The sequence below is a fragment of the Mytilus galloprovincialis genome, chromosome 4, assembly GCF_965363235.1.
Source record: "Mytilus galloprovincialis chromosome 4, xbMytGall1.hap1.1, whole genome shotgun sequence".
NCBI classification, from domain to species: domain Eukaryota; kingdom Metazoa; phylum Mollusca; class Bivalvia; order Mytilida; family Mytilidae; genus Mytilus; species Mytilus galloprovincialis.
This window is the reverse complement of record NC_134841.1, coordinates 85153969-85171105: the sequence shown is the minus strand read 5'-3', so window position 1 is coordinate 85171105 and position 17137 is coordinate 85153969. Positions and strand designations below refer to the sequence as shown.

Below are 17137 nucleotides of genomic sequence, written 5' to 3'. Positions count from 1 at the left end.
TTGCTCTTACAAAATTTCCACTTGGGAGCCTCCATGGGGGAAATCCCCCGCAAATAGTGACAGTTGGCGGGTATGCATATGAGATGTTCAGTAATTTGTCATGAATTTTAACGACATAAACAGAAAAGAAATGTATCTTAAAAAGGCAATAAAATAAAACGAAGATATCTTGTCAGACATATAGACACTGTTATAACCAGTTGTAAGAAGAACAAAGTTATCAATTATTTACATCAGAAAGCAGTGACATATTTCTTTTTATGTACTGTAGTGAAAATTGGTCAATTATGAAAATATATTTACTGTTACGCTCCCTAAATTTAGAATACAAATAAAAGGTGATAGCAACTATTAAGATTTAAATCTAAAGTGGAAGAGTTAGAAATGCATTAAAATAAATGAATTTGAAATAAATTCTTTTAATGAAGCTGTGACATTTCAAGTGTATTATTGAAATTGAAATTTGATTTAAGAAAATGTGCATTAAACAGAACAGAAGATTACAGTATAACACACAATCAAATGTCGTTATGTTGTACATGTGCCCAAGTTGCAAAAGTTGATTGTAATATTATGAATACTTAAATAGTGATGAAAAGCAGCATGTTTGCATAGCTTCTTTCGCTTATAGTTAATGAGAGTTTTCTGGTTTTCTCTTTTAGGATGTTTTTTTTTACACCATATTCATGGTGCAAAATTCATTATTATGCAAAATTCATTTGCTAGAAGGAAATAATTCTTTTAACTTAAAGTTCTCCCCAACTGTTATAAATACTTTGCTGCCACAAAGGTTTAATCTCCCGTACATGAAAATAATTAGTTCTTGTACTACAATAAACTTTTTGGGATACCTTGTATACATAAAATATCCATGTGTTACTTTTTGGGATACCCTGTATACATAAAAAAGAAGATGTGGTATGATTGCCAATGAGACAACCGTCCACAAGAGACCAAAATGACACAGAAATTAACAACTATAGGTCACCGTACGGCCTTCAACACTGAACAATGAGCAAACTAATGGCCTTATTTATATAAAAAAAATGAACGAAAGACAAGTATGTAACACATAAACATGATAAACAAACGACAACCACTGAATTACAGGCTCCTGACTTGGGACAGACACAAACATACATAATATGGCGGGGTTAAACATGTTAGTGGGATCCCAACCCTCCCTAACCTGGCACAGTGGTATAACAGTATAACATAAGAACGAACTATAAAAATCAGTTGAAAAAGCTGAACTCATCAGATGGACAAAAATACAAGTGGACATGGCCGGGTACTTGTACATCCCGACAACAAAAAGACACTAGGAACAGATCTGAGAGTACTTGCAGTTATCTGACAGCTAGTTCAAAGCCACTAACAACTAATAAAAAAATCATGCATCTAAGACTAAATTATCAATGAATCCATACACATCCAACATCCAATGGATTTAGTGTAAAGACGTCATAAAACAGAGAAAAACATGACCTTGTGCAATGCCAAGTTACAGGTATCAACAGATTGTAGATCCATGAATGTGTATATATGTATATAACACACAAGTAATATTTAGTTTGCTTTTAATTTACTGATAACAAAATCAATATTTATACCAATAAAAATAATATTCAATGATCTTATTACAGTGTTAACTTAAATTGGTAATCTTTTAGAATAAGTTTATTTAAAGGAGCGATAAGTTTACAAGGATCATTTCTAAATTTCCGGGCACGGTTAAAAACATTTCCGTAAAAATGAGGATGTGCTATCTCGTTTGAAATAAGTTTTCTACAGGTACAACCAAATTTCAAAACCAAATCTTTATATCTATGGAAAAATTTAGAATAGGTTTTAAGTAATTTATGGTTACGATATCCCTGATTTAATAATTTACCAGTAATACATAGATTGCGTTCATTAAAATCGAAAACATCACAACAGACACAGGCTTGGCAAACCGTAAAATGGTGCAAAAGGAACACCATCATCTAAAAATGGAAAATTTACAATAGGGAACGAAAAATCGTCCCTTTTGTCGTAAATTTTAGTGTAGAGTTTCCTGTTTAAAACCAGAATATATAAATCCAGGAAAGGACAGTTTTTACCGTTTAAATTTGATTTATTTAAAGTAAGTTTCTTGGGGTAAATTTCAGCAGTATATTTAGAAAATTTTTGATTATTTAACGAAAAAATATCATCAAGATCATCAATGTAAGAAGGTAAAGCATTTCAGATATTTTAACAGAAAGACACTGACAAAAGTCTTGTATCCTGGGCAATGTAGGTCCAAAACAATTCATAATATATATGTCACTGCTTTTTTATTTCTTCACCTTCTTTAACATGCAGGATTACAAGTAATTATATATAATATATATGTTATTGGTAATGATATATAATATATATGTTATTGGTGACATGTTGCATTTTTTTTTATCGTATTTTGGATTTGTCAGAAAACAAGAACTATAATATCATGTATATTTAATGGCTTATTTAGTAGATTTGACTTGGGATGGAAAAAAAAATATTTAAATTTTGAATTTGAACATTTTTTATAAAACTGCTAATTTATCATGGAGAACTGATAATAACATGTAATTTTAATGACAGGACACTATTATGTGACCCTCATTGTATCACCCACAAGTATTCAAACAAGTGGTACCACCATGTATACAGGTGTAAATGAGACTTGTGAAATCAATGACTAGAGGGAAATCTGATCATTTCATATAAAACACTAATTTACCCCTTCTATTCTTTGTTTCTTTGTTGTTTTAAGGACATTTGTTCTTTGCCTAGTATCATATTATCTACTTTAAATTTGTTACAAAAAGGTTTTTTTTTTTTGCAGATACATATATATAATATATTTTACATAATGTCCAAAAATAGCAACAATCAACATTCAATCTATTTAAGCGTGGATCATTTTGTGAAAATAAACTGATACAGTTACTGAATTAAAATGATATAAATGTCTAAGAATATAACTTAAACACGCTAATTAAAACATTAAAAAGTTCTATTAGATTTTTACACATGTTCATTTATTATTTGCACCTATATGATAATTGTAATACTTTAAATGTCTTTTTCTATCATTAAGTTAACAGATACATAGTCATTTTTTGTTAGCACATCTGTACACTAGTACTGCTTGCTACAAGTATCAAAGATTATTGAAATGAGTGTCATATGTAATAAAAGAAACAAACAGAATTTTAATTTTTCAGATAGACAGAAAACTCGATTCATTTTTGTCTTGTACCCAAATAAAAACACTGTTATTCTTCAAGATCATTAAATTTAACCACCGACCTTGCAAGACCCTCATGGGAGGTCAAGATTGTTAATACCCCCCTTCATCATCTGATATTGCTTTTGTGTGTTTTTTCGAATTTTTACACTTACCTACAGAACATTTTAATGAACATACATGTAGTTGGACTAGTTTTAAGACCATTCCATTATGTTAAAAATAAATAGTCACTCATTATATTGATTTGAAAAAATAAGCTAAAAGGTAAGGAAAATTCAATGCAGAAAAGTTCCTCTCAAGGATTTTTTTTTTATAAAAAAGTACTTGAAAAATGCTGCTTCCTATGTACTTAGAAATGGAGCATAATTAACTTCCTGTTGACACAGAAATTGACTATAGTCACAACAAAATCAGCTGTTATTGATTTGATGAGGGGCTTTAATAAGCCTTATCTTCTGTTATAAAATTTAATATTGATTACATACATGTTATATTTACATAGTGATAATATTTTGTTACAGATTTCTGATGAAGCAGTATTGGCCATTAGTAGTTGAAGACCTTGAAGGTAATATTTTATAATTGTGTGTATTGCATGTATTGTTTATAGGTATACAAAAAAGCTCTAATCCAATACAGAAAAAAATGGGTTTTCCAATAGCCGCAAGATGTTTGATTAGGCTAACTAGTTCACATAGTTCACATCTATACATAATACACTGAAGTACCAAGCATCAGATTCAGCAACCTTAGTACCATAATTAAGCTTTAAGCTTCAGGTATGGTACCTAGGGTAAGGTGTTATATTTTCAGTTCAGAGGTGGTTTTAAGGGATGGCAGGGGACTGGCACCCTACCCAGCCTTATGAAGCTTCAAATATAATGAATATGTAGAAGTTTTACAAGTATCATTCCAACCATTGCCTTACCAGCCCCCCACCTTTTCAAATCTTGGCTGCACACCTACAGATACTTTATCATGTTTATATATATATATATATCAAGTTTTGGACATACATTAAAAGTTTTTATAAGGGGATTGAACAAACCAAGTGAACTTTTATGAGTACTTCACATCTATCATTGAACTGTTGCACTTTCATATACATTTTTCCTCTATGATAACCAGGATGGTTTGATTTAGACCTTAAGAGATATCCAGTATAGTGTACTGGTGTTGATAATTGTTTTAGAAAAGTTACTCATATTGTCACCATCCAGTGGCAGATCCAGAACTTTTCCTAAGGGGGGCCCGCTCCAGTCATGCTTCAATGATTCCCTATATAATCAACCAAATTTTTCCCACGAAAGGGGGTCCCGCGCCCCCCAGGGCCCCCCTGGATCCGCCTATGCCATCATTAACAATTTATTCATCATACTAGGTGTATTGATGAGGACAAATATTTTTCATTTGTAAAAGTTTTCTAGCCTGTCAAATGCACTAGCTCTATCAGGGCTCAAGTGACATAGACATTTTTATTCAAAGGAAGTTCGAGGTTGATATACAGTCTACAACAATGGCAAAGCATCTACAAAGTAACATGCTATGTCAAGTTCTTTTAACACGTACCACCTTGTTGAAGAAAAAACGGAGCTCAATGTGGCCATGTGGAGATTGCTTGCTTAAAAATTGTCGTTCAGCTACCATTTATCCCAGATCCTGTATACAGACCTGTAATATGATATGTACTAAATAACAAATGAATGACTGCCTATATGTTGACTTAGGTCAGTTGTAGGCAAGGAACTAAATCATATCTCTGTGTCAACAGTATTTTAACTGGTTTTAACAGGACAACACATCTTACTGTGATAGCACTACATTTAAAACTACAAAAGAATCATTATGGTACCTAGAGTAGAGGATTACAATTAGTTTTGTAAGCCTTTTTGTTCAAGGCTTATTAATGCATATTTTACATACAGCTTCATGACCTTAAGTGGTCATCATTGACATCTGTATCACTGGTAATTACACAAAAACTGATCCTTTTGTAGGAGTCTGCTTTGCCTTGTGATCCATCTAGAAACATGGCTGTTACTACTGATTTATATAGAACAATGGGGTACTATTAAATTGGGGTCAGGATGGGGTCCTATAATTTGTAGGCCATTTTTCTCTATTCTTTAAATTTTTGGTCCCATTTGTCTAATTATATAACCAACCATGTTAATTTTTGCAATATTTAGGACAGAAATAGGTTTGATGTTGTGATATTTTGTATTGATTGTCTCTTGATTGTATCAACTATGTCTCTAAACAATGTGTTAAACTTATTTTAGTCATTATAAGTATTCAGAAATTTGCTAGTGTCAGCATTTTGTTATTTCTAACTGATAATGAATTACAAAAAAGCCATTTACAGACAATAACAGTCTGCTAGTTTTCTGATTAATATGTGGTTGTGCAGTTTTTGCTTGGAACAAATCCATTGTTAAATATTTGGTCTACCAGGTGAATAATATAGATCTTCAATATATATACAATGTATGACTCCATAGCACCTACAAGTACTTTGTATATGGAAAACCAGATAATTGTGTGTGAAGGCGTTGTGTTGATATTTGAACCCTATTTTAATATTATGCAGGTAGATAACATTTGTTTTTCTAACTTAAATAACAATTGGACTTGATACAAATACCAGTTTGGATGTAACATTTCCATAATGATCTATTGGAAAAACCAGTGAGCTTGCATTATAAAGAACATAAAAAGACATTAACATAATTATTTTGTTTTAAATACTTTTTGTGAGAAACCAGTGTCATGTGCACTTAAATCTGCATCAAAGTATTAAAATCTTCAGATAAGTAAAAAAAACTTTAAAAATACCAGAATTTTATTGTTTTAGCTCTTTCTCAAAAAACATCAATTTCTCCAATTTGTAATCTATAAAAGCAATTAGCTTTAGAAGTGTTATGATAATTGCTTATTTGGTTGAACTTGTTCATATATGTTCACTGACCATTTTAAATTTGAATCATTTTATATATTGGTGATGACCATGATTTATAAAACTAAATAATGACATTGATGAATCAAAAATAGCCTTTGGTCATCCCAACTTTGTCATGTAATCAGTAATTTTGGACATAATTATACTTCTTAAGGTCTTACAAGTAATACATGTACTTGTTTTGTTGGTGTCAGAAAATTTGTCAGTTTGCAAATTTTCTGAAGATAATGTAAGTCTGGATTTGTGGTGAGTTCGTTGTTAATTTTTTTTCTGGTACATGTATGATAGAATAATGGTAACTTGTTGAAATAGTATGGATTCATTTAGTCTTTATGTTAAAAAAATGAGGTATTATTGCTTATAATTGCAGCATGCAGACAAGTTTTAGAATATTGTAAATTCAGAAACAAGTGCATGTTTTTATTAATTCCAAAATTGGACAGTATCAGGTTTGCAATAATAAAATCATGCATTAAAAATTTCAATAGTGATTTTCCTCCATAACAATTTTGCAGTTGCACGAATTAGATTTTGCATATTTGCCATTGGTCAAGGATCGCAAAAACAAGTATTCTGTATTAAAAAAGAAAGTAAGTTAAAAAAAGTCTGATATGGAGATTACTCCGATGATTCTGGTCATTTCTTGATTATGTAGATCTTGCATTTGTTTACATTTCTGTTGTTTATTGTCATAGTTTATTAGGTATACATGTGTTATTGAAAAGATATTTGTTGTATACATGGTTTGTTCAAATGTAAGTGCTTCAAATTGATTTTTGTACTTCTTGTCTTCTGTATGTTTAAAACGATTGTTGTACTACTGTTTGCATATATATATCATATTTAAATGATAGTTTAAGCATCTAGTTAAGAAATAATTCCATAGTTGCTTTAATTCACAAGTTTTATGAAAAATACAAGCTTGGAACCTTGTCAGTGATTGTTTGAAGTTATATTGTAAAGTATAGGTCATAAAATGGATTTTCATGGCAGATGATTTTTTTGTTGAGCCTGCAACTTTTGTTGCAGAAAGCTCGTCATAGGGATAGTGATCCGGCGGCGGCACCGGTGTTAGCTAACTTCTTAAAAGCTTTATATTTTAGAGGGTGGAAGATCTGGATGCTTCATACTTTGTATATAGATGCCTTTTGTTACGAAGTTTTTGTCAGTCACATGTCCAATGTCCTTGACCTCATTTTCATGGTTCAGTGACCACTTGAAAAAAAAGTTTTATTTTGTTTGTAATGTTGAATTCTCTCTTATTATAAGTAATAGGATAACTATATGTGGTATGTGCTTACCTTGCAAGGTCCTCATCCCCGTCAGACAGTTTTCACTTGACCTGGACCTCATTTCATGGATCAGTGAACAAGGTTAAGTTTTGGTGGTCAAGTCCATATCTCAGATACTATAAGCAAATAGGTCTAGTATATTCGGTGTATGGAAAAACTGTAAGGTGTACATGTCCAACTGGCAGGTGTCATCTGACCTTGACCTCATTATCATGGTTCAATGGTTATAGTTAAGTTTTTGTGTTTTGGTCTGTTTTTCTCACACTTTATGCAATAGGTCTACTATGTTTGTTGTATGGAATGATTGTAAGGTGTACATGTCTAGCGGGCAGATGTCATCTGACCTTAACCTCATTTTCATGGTTCAGTGGTCAAAGTTAAGTTTTTGAGTTTTTGTCTTTTTATCTAATACTATACGAATTAGGTCATATATATTTGGTGTATGGAAACATTTTATGATCTATATGTCAGTTGTGCAGGTTTTATTTGACCTTGACCTCATTTTCCTGGTTCATTGCTCAGTGTTAAGTTTTTGTGTTTTGGTCAATTTTTCTTAAACTATAAGCAATAGGTCACCTATATTTGTTGTATGGAAGCATTGTTAGTTGTACATGTCTGCCTGGCATGGTAATTGGTTTATCTGACCTTGACCTCATTTCATGGTTCATTGGTCTTTGTTCTAGTTATCTTGATTAATGTTAAGCTTATGTGTCAGTTGTAATAAAGCTTTTTATTTAGGACTATCAACATAATATCAATGATAAGACATTTCAGCGTGTGCACGCTTGTTTTGACAACATTTTATAGCTAGACATGATTTAAGGTAAAGCTTGGCATATTGCATAAACAATTTTACAGAGGGCCCAGGCTCCCCTTTTTTGCGGGAAAAATTGAAGCACGACTGGAGCAGGCCCCATTTAGGGTAGCTAATGCTCCTCCCTTACTTGTGAAAATATCTGGATCCTCCACTGTATTGCATAGACACTTGTTGACTTCATGATGTCTGCAGCTCTCTTATTAAGTATATTTATTAGAATATTTATGAATTTTTGATTGATTAATGACATCCCCCAACGAAAATAATATTATATTATAGTTGCTTCATCACTATTTGTATAAATCCTTGTTTACATGTTTATAGATTTGGTATAACTCTTTGGAAAAGTTTTATTTTATTTTAAAACATAAAATGTATTTTGGCTAAATATGAAAAAAAATAATTCCCAATTGCATTATTTGTATTGAAAGTTCAAGTGAAATCCTTTCAAATTATGATTCATTTTGATACTGTATATCATATTCAAATATAGATTATTACTGTAATTATTAGCATTTTATTTTTATGATTCAAAATTTGAAGAAATTAATGGTTTTTAAAAAGTCAATAAACATATGTATATATATATATATATATATATATCTATAGTGAGAACATAGATAATTATTTTAGTTTTAACTATTTAAGGAGTTATAAATCGATAATATATGCCACATTTTATCCATTTCTATTCACATGTTTTCATATTAAAGACTTTTTTATGAACTGGTTATTCTGATGGAAAATCCAGTTATGAATTTGAGGTACCTGTACTCACTCACTGTAGTTCAGATACAGTTGAATCCAAATCCATGTCTTTAGGTCGATTTTTGTTTGTTTTTTGCCTAGGTATTTTTTATAAAAAAGAAGATGTGGTATGATTGCCATTGAGACAACTCTCCACAAGAAACCAAAAATGACACAGAAATTTAACAACTATGGTCACCGTACTGCCTTCAACAATGAGAAAAGCTCATACCGCATAGTTGCTTATAAAAGGCCCCGATATGACAATGTAAAACAATTCAGATGAGAAAACTAATGGCCTTATTTATATAAAAAAAATGAACGAAAAACAAGTATGTAACACATAAACAAACGACAACCACTGAATTACAGGCTCCTGACTTGGGACAGGCACATACATACATAATGTGGCAGGGTTAAACATGTTAGCGGGATCCCGACCCTCCCCTTACCAGGGACAGTGGTATAACAGTACAACATAAGAATGAACTATAAAAATCAGTTGAAAAAGGCTTAACTCATCAGATGGACAAAAATACAAGTGGACATGATAGGGTTCTTGTACATCCCAACAACAAAAAGACACTATATATAAGGAACATATCTGAGTTAGTTTAGTTTGTTTTTTTTTTACTTGTAATTTTAGACACCCCTTTGGCATCACTCGTCTCTTTTTTACTGACAAAAACAAGTAATGGCTTTATATTATTTTTATTTTTTTAAATAAATGATAAGTAAAACCAAGATATTGCTATAGATGTTGACTCAATAGTTCATTGTTTAATGTCTACCTAAGCAGCTGTCAAGATGAGGACACAACACTACAAACACTGTTTCCTTATATGTATGCATTCCTTGTGTATTTCATGCACATTTGATTTATCCACCTATAAACATTCTTTTCAGGTTGTTACCCTTCAGTGTTATACACCTTGAAAATTGAAAATCTTACATAATATACTTTGAGCTAAAGTTTGGATATTTTATGACTGTACTAAGAACCCTAAAATACAGATTAAGTTTACTTTACTTTAGAACAGTTGACCACCTGTTTGTTTTTTACATGCAAGTCTTATAAAATAAACATTTTATTTTACCATGAATTATGAGATCATTTGATTGATTCCTAAATGCTCTAGTTTTTCAAGGTACATGTACTTAGTAATAGTTTAGAAATTGCAAATATCAGTGAAAAAATCTTGATTTGATATAATATTTTTTTTCCAAATAATTTTTGGAAGGAACATTGGAACCACTGAAGAAAAATACTATAGTTGCTTACATATGTGACTTACATTCAATATTCTAGTTCAAGGAAAGCTTGTTCGTGACCTAGAATTCTGAGTGGGTCAAGCGTTTAATTAAAATTCATGTGAGAATATGCGAGATTTGGATGAACTGGGGGCAAAGTCATATATGGTACACATCAATATTCGGTGTTTAATAGGCGTTTATTAGGACGCCTGCCACTTTCCCGTTTACCTGTGAAGTCGTTGTGTGTCATCTGTTTTTTGTTTGTTTATGTTTATGTGTAATTAAGTAAAATAAATAATATTTTGAAAAATTTCGGGACATTAGTGTTTAAAAATTACGGGAGAAAATTGGAAATGAAATTTGAAATTACTGCTTGCAAATAGCCAAAACGAAATGTTTGATATTAAAAGAAGGAACGAAGTCCTTCAAGTCCCTGGAAGCTGTTAAGAACTTTGAAGAAGTTTATGTGCAGAAATATAATTTTTTGTCGATTGATAATAATTTCCAGAAACATGCTGGCGTAATGGCAATAATTGCCGAAACAGTATATCATACAATGGTGACACTACATAATTTATTCTCTTTAGCTTTTTTCCGGGAGAATATAGATAAACAACCTAAACCATATGATTGTCATGTAAGACGGATCTTTTTGAAAAGTTGTTGCTGGTCATAACACATAGTTGTAATGAATGATATTATGTGTCACTGTATTCAATAAAAAATAAACAATATGGCATTATAAAGATTATGTTTTCAATATTGTATAAATAATCTGACGTTAAACCTTGGTACAATATATATACGTTCCTTGTCAGTCAAACCATGATAAAATAAGTTCCCATAAAATCAAACAGCTACAGATCATCATATGGAATTAAATAAGCAGCACCCACTTATAAGATATATACAATTTCTTTACTCTGACTGTTGCATTTTGAACAAACGAGTGAAAGTCCAGCGCAATGTAGAACAAAATAGTTTCAACAATCATATATCATTATCATGATCTTGACCTGCATGGATATGCATTTAACTTGCAACTGGACGATTAAACAAAACGATTATTGATGACTGCACAAAAATCTTTAACCTCAGACAAAACATGAAAAATGAAAATAAATATTTGCAAAATTTTGCCCTGGATACTGTATTTTGGACATAAAGAAGCTCCCAATTTCCCAAAATTCCATTATGTTTGACAATGTAAAACAAAACTTTAACCACAGACTGAACCTAAATGCTGAATTAGTCGGTGTGAATGTCGAGGACGGATCTAGCATCGCTAAGTATCGCTTTCGCTAAACTTCCCAAAAAGAAGGATGTATGTCAAAAGATCCAAGTAGGCAGCTATTTCACTCATAAATCTTAAAGACCTCCTTGCTTTCGACAAGACGACAATAATTGTTTTCTTTTTGTCTAGGAGGGGGGGGGGGGTCTTTTTTCTATAGTAATTGTAGTATAACAAAAAAAAAATCGCATTTAGTATCATTTTTCTACCTACTAACATGAATTTTCTGACACAAAAATAAATATACGACAGAACTGTTCATTAAAAGTATGTATTAACAAAATTGCGTAGCGGCACACTTAGATTAAATGTTGAAGTTGGTCGTTATCTGAATACTCAAAGAGAAAATAGAATTTGTATATGTTGCAATATGAATGTTTTGGAGAAGGAATATCATTTTGTTTTATCATGTCCAACGTATAGATCTGTACGTATAGAATTTTATATTTATTCTACTATTCTTGGCCAAATCGGTACAAGTTAGATAATTTATTCTAAATCTCTGACAGTAAAACTATGCATTTATTCAAATGCAGCCGCTTGGAATATTAAATCACATATAGTGTCATAATATTATTGTACACTCTGTAACTTCTGTTCTCTGCTGCCTTTTGTTTGTCATATGTTGTATATATTTTCGTTTGCCATAGCATGTGAAAATAAAGTATGCATTAATCTGACTACAGTAATAACGATGCCGATCTGATAAATCAATAAACTGATAATGCCCCCAGTTTAACAAATCTCGTATCTAATAAGTCGATAACGCAAAATCACGATCGATTTTGCACATGCGCATTGTTTCCCTGAACTAGAGTATTGTACGTGTAACTTACATTTCATTGTATGTGTAACTTTCATTTCATTGTATGTGTAACTTGCATTTCATTGTATGTGTAACTTGCATTTCATTGTATGTGTAACTTTCATTTCATTGTATGTGTAACTTGCATTTCATTTTATGTGTAACTTACATTTCATTGTATGTGTAACTTACATATCATTGTATGTGTAACTTGCATTTCATTGTATGTGTAACTTGCATTTCATTGTATGTGTAACTTACATTTCATTGTATGTGTAACATTTCATTGTATGTGTAACTTGCATTTCATTGTATGTGTAACTTACATTTCATTGTATGTGTAACTTACATTTCATTGTATGTGTAACTTGCATTTCATTGTATGTGTAACTTTCATTTCATTGTATGTGTAACTTACATTTCATTGTATGTGTAACTTGCATTTCATTGTATGTGTAACTTACATTTCATTGTATGTGTAACTTGCATTTCATTGTATGTGTAACTTTCATTTCATTGTATGTGTAACTTACATTTCATTGTATGTGTAACTTTCATTTCATTGTATGTGTAACTTACATTTCATTGTATGTGTAACTTGCATTTCATTGTATGTGTAACTTTCATTTCATTGTATGTGTAACTTACATTTCATTGTATGTGTAACTTGCATTTCATTGTATGTGTAACTTACATTTCATTGTATGTGTAACTTGCATTTCATTTTATGTGTAACTTACATTTCATTGTATGTGTAACGTGCATTTCATTTTATGTGTAACTTACATTTCATTGTATGTGTAACGTGCATTTCATTGTATGTGTAACTTACATTTCATATGTAAAGCTTTAAATTTACTGTATGCTAATGGTATTACCCTGTTATTAAGGAAACATATTAATTTAATAAGCTTACATAAATAATTCTTGTTCAGAATTAAAAAAAAATATAGAAATATTAGAAAAGCAGCTAGTATACCTATTCTTTACATCATTTTTGCTGTCTTTGAAAGGATAAAAATGCAATCTTTGACCCTATAATATACATTTGAATATAGTTTTGATCTAATATTCATGACGCTTTAGAACATAACTATGTTAAATTAATATCTATAGGTATTATGGTTCATCTATTTCTTCACACAAAATTAATATCTTTATGCCTGCGGCTAATTAGGTTTATTAATAATTTACAAAGCAATAATCATTCGTTTTGTGCATGTAGGATTACTTAAGGTCATTATATGCTAATCGGTAGGTCACTAAGGGATAATTAACCTTATTGGGATAAATAGGATTTGGATATATACTGGAGATTGTATAGTTAGGTAAGGCATTTAATAATTTCAATATTGTAAAACATTTAAACCTGTATTTGGTATTTTAAATATATTTTGTCTTTGAAATTGAAGTGAAAATGGTTAAAGTTTTTTATATTAACATTTGATTTGAAAGGAAGTTTTCTTTGTGAATGTGAGTACAGTTGTTTTTAGTTAAACATAACAATAGAAACTGTAAAATCATCTTCCTCTAGCTTTGAGATAAATATATATATATATATGAATAATTAGGACAATTCAATTTCATATTAGATTAGTTATACATTCATTGTATTCCAATATAGTTTTATCTGATAGTTACGTCAGTTTGATATTTATTTTGTACAAATAAGAGTTTAGTGTACCACAAGTTTTCATGTGCAGATCATATAAAACATGTGCACATAAATTTCAGAAAAGTTGAGATCGTTTCATTAGGTTTTAATAAAAGACTTTTATTGTCATACTTTATTTAGCCTTTACTAACTTTTTTAATTCGATGTCACTAATGAGTCTTTTGTAGAAGAAACGCACGTCTTGCACGTCTGGTGTACAATATTTTAATCCTGGTATCTATGATGAGTTTATTTACTGTATTTAAAGTGCCTCATGTCTGCCTAATATATTTGTTAACATGGTACTAATGTTATTTATTTCAAACACACATAGAAAAGCATACAACTTTAAACCTGGAAAACATTTTATTATCATGTAGTAATGAAGAATTAAGCCACAGTGGTTTTATACTTTTATACAGAGAAATAATAATGATTTTAGAAAGATAAAAAATTTGGTTCAAATTATGCAAATGTTAATAGATCATACGCTCACAATGTTGTTTGGTAACTTTTATTAAATCCTGCACCGACAGCTGACAGTAATTCATAATCATAACAGTTGTTGCAACTACTTTACTTTATATCCATCCTTGTGCATTTTATTGAACAACAGTTTTTTTAACTGTTTTCTGACATGCAAGATGAGTTTTAAAGTCTTCTTTGAACTGGCTTTTGACATTGATCAGAATGTTTTTAATATTTCGGTCAACCGTTTGAAATAATAAATCAACAAAAAAGCTTTGAATAGAAATGAAAAAATGGTAAACATGTTATGAACTTACCATTAATGATGAAGATTTTTGGAGAACAACTTTTTATAAATTACAACAGTGTTTTTGAAAAGAATTTAATTTTGCAGACAACCCTCATTACGCCAGAATAAAAATGTTCATTTCTTTATCAAAGTAAAATATATAGCAAGGTAGGATTATCAATATAGGAAATATGATATTTACATATGAAATATTAAATTGATTGGATTTTAATACTTCTTTGCTGTAATGAAGGGAAAAAAGAGAACATATTGAGGTAAAGATTCATCCCGTAGCCAGGGGGGTTCGGACCCCCTTGAAACCAAATAAGCACTGTTAAAGTCCAACATTCTGTTGAAATTGTAACTGTTAAAGTCGAGTTCATGAGTCCATGAGGCTATAGTTGTTTTACCCAAACCATTTGCACTCAAAATTGGAAATCATATCTCATCTCTTCATGTTATTTTCACATTTGTATTACTAGTCTGTACAGTTAGCCACTGGTCCGATGCCCCAGACAAGTAAAATTCATTCAAGTAAGTAAGTTTTTGCAAAACTTTGTTTGCCCCAATAAGAAAAATGTCAGAATATTGGTCTTTGGACTAGTAGTTGAACATTTTTTCGTGCAGACTGGTATTACAGAAAATTGTGAGGAAAAAAGTTTGATTTTTGCAAAAAATCTGACTGTCTTTTAAGCAGTGAATTTTGTAACCAAAAAATGAATTATTATATGTTTATGACATTTCCTTTTTTTAGAGTAATTTATTAAATAATGGCAGCTGTTTCCTGAAAGTCCATGGGTTTCCTCTGAGAACGGAATTGGATTTATTGCTTTTGTTATTGGTTATCTAAAAAAAAATAATTGTCTTTCCAAAATATGAATTAGAAAAGGAAATATGGGGTATATGTCAATGAAACAGCCAACAGCAGGGGTAAAAAAGACTCATAACAACCTTAGGCCATGATTCCTTTCTAATTTAACAATTACAATGTACTTTTACATAGTAATAAAGTACACATGGCAAGACAAACTTCCCTTCAACCAATTCCTAGGTTGCTAGATTATGTGCATTTTTTTTTGTAACATTTGGGTCTATGAAAAACTCCCTTTCAATTGTGATTATTTTTAGATTTGTCACTCATTTAAGTGTGCTATTGTTCACTTGGAACTGTCTACCCTATTGATAATATTCTTTAATTTTTTAAACCAAGAATTATAAGACTCGGGCATAATTAAGTTATGATATTGGACCATAAGCTTTGCTTTGTAAAAAGTTGTTTATTATAATTACATATATAATTGAAAGCACCATTGGTATATTTTAAAAGTTAAAAAAAGTTAAGACTTCTAATCAAACTTGACGTTCATAGGCCCAGTGGGAGGGAACAAAATTATGTATGTACGGTTAGTAATTACATTTGGAAAACATAACAATTAAACTTATAATGTTTGCGTGTCTTTCGTTCTTAAAGAGAATAAGGAAATTTTAACAGCACGTTTGTGGGTATGGTTTATCTGAAGTAATCACTCATTCTATCGTTACCCAAATAAATAGGACCTCCTTAGCTATTTTCATATCTGAAATTCACAATTAAAATATTTGTAAAAAAAATAAGAATGCTGGTAGTATTGATTTGGTGCCAAAGAATAATCTTAGCCTTTTATGTTTATCTATATACTTAGTATTTATAAAGGTGAAAGGCTAATACAATAAAAGTCTAGATCTTGGAATATTGCCAACATTTCTAAACACCACAAAATATTAAAATCACACATGATTGTATTGTTGGCTTAAGTACTTCTCAATTCCTTGTTCTGTTTATTTGATGAAAAGTAAAAATATTCATCTAATATATAAATAATTTTGATAAGTCTGTATTTGGGCCTCGTCTTGATTTTCTGCTTGAAGAATTCTAAATGTAATCATTAAAATTTAATCTTTTCAACCCTTTAGGTTACTAAGCATCATAGTTTGTGAGAAAGTACAAACTCTAAAGGCATATTTTCTCTGACATTGATAAATTTATTATATGTCCCTCTCACCTTGGTTTCACAAATGGCAGTTACAGTGTATAAACAAATGTAAATATCTTGAGAGAAAAAATGGCTTTTAAACCAGGCTCAGAACCACAACCTGTACATTTTGGAATTTATTATTGAATGAAATAAAATCAGATGAATGTTATGTCTGAATGAGACAGCTACCCGAAACTAATGTAAGGGCATGCAATACAGGAAAAATCCCTTGTTGATTACAATTAAGTAACCTTTAGAAATACAGTTGCTTACAATTAAAT

At 30.6% G+C, this 17137-nt stretch overlaps 1 protein-coding gene across 3 annotated transcripts in view; it reads left to right on the top strand.

Annotated features, from left to right (window-relative positions):
• The window catches only part of LOC143073217 (protein FAM53A-like), a 49621-nt gene that overhangs the window by 12719 nt on the left and 19765 nt on the right, over positions 1 to 17137 (top strand). For 2 of the 3 annotated variants that reach the window (XM_076248580.1, XM_076248582.1), the window contains exon 2: positions 3787 to 3833. The gene's annotated coding sequence lies outside the window, so the exon portion shown is untranslated. Of the gene's footprint in view, positions 1 to 3786; positions 3834 to 13786; positions 13904 to 17137 lie in introns of those variants that run through there. The other variant, XM_076248581.1, reaches the window with a different exon arrangement.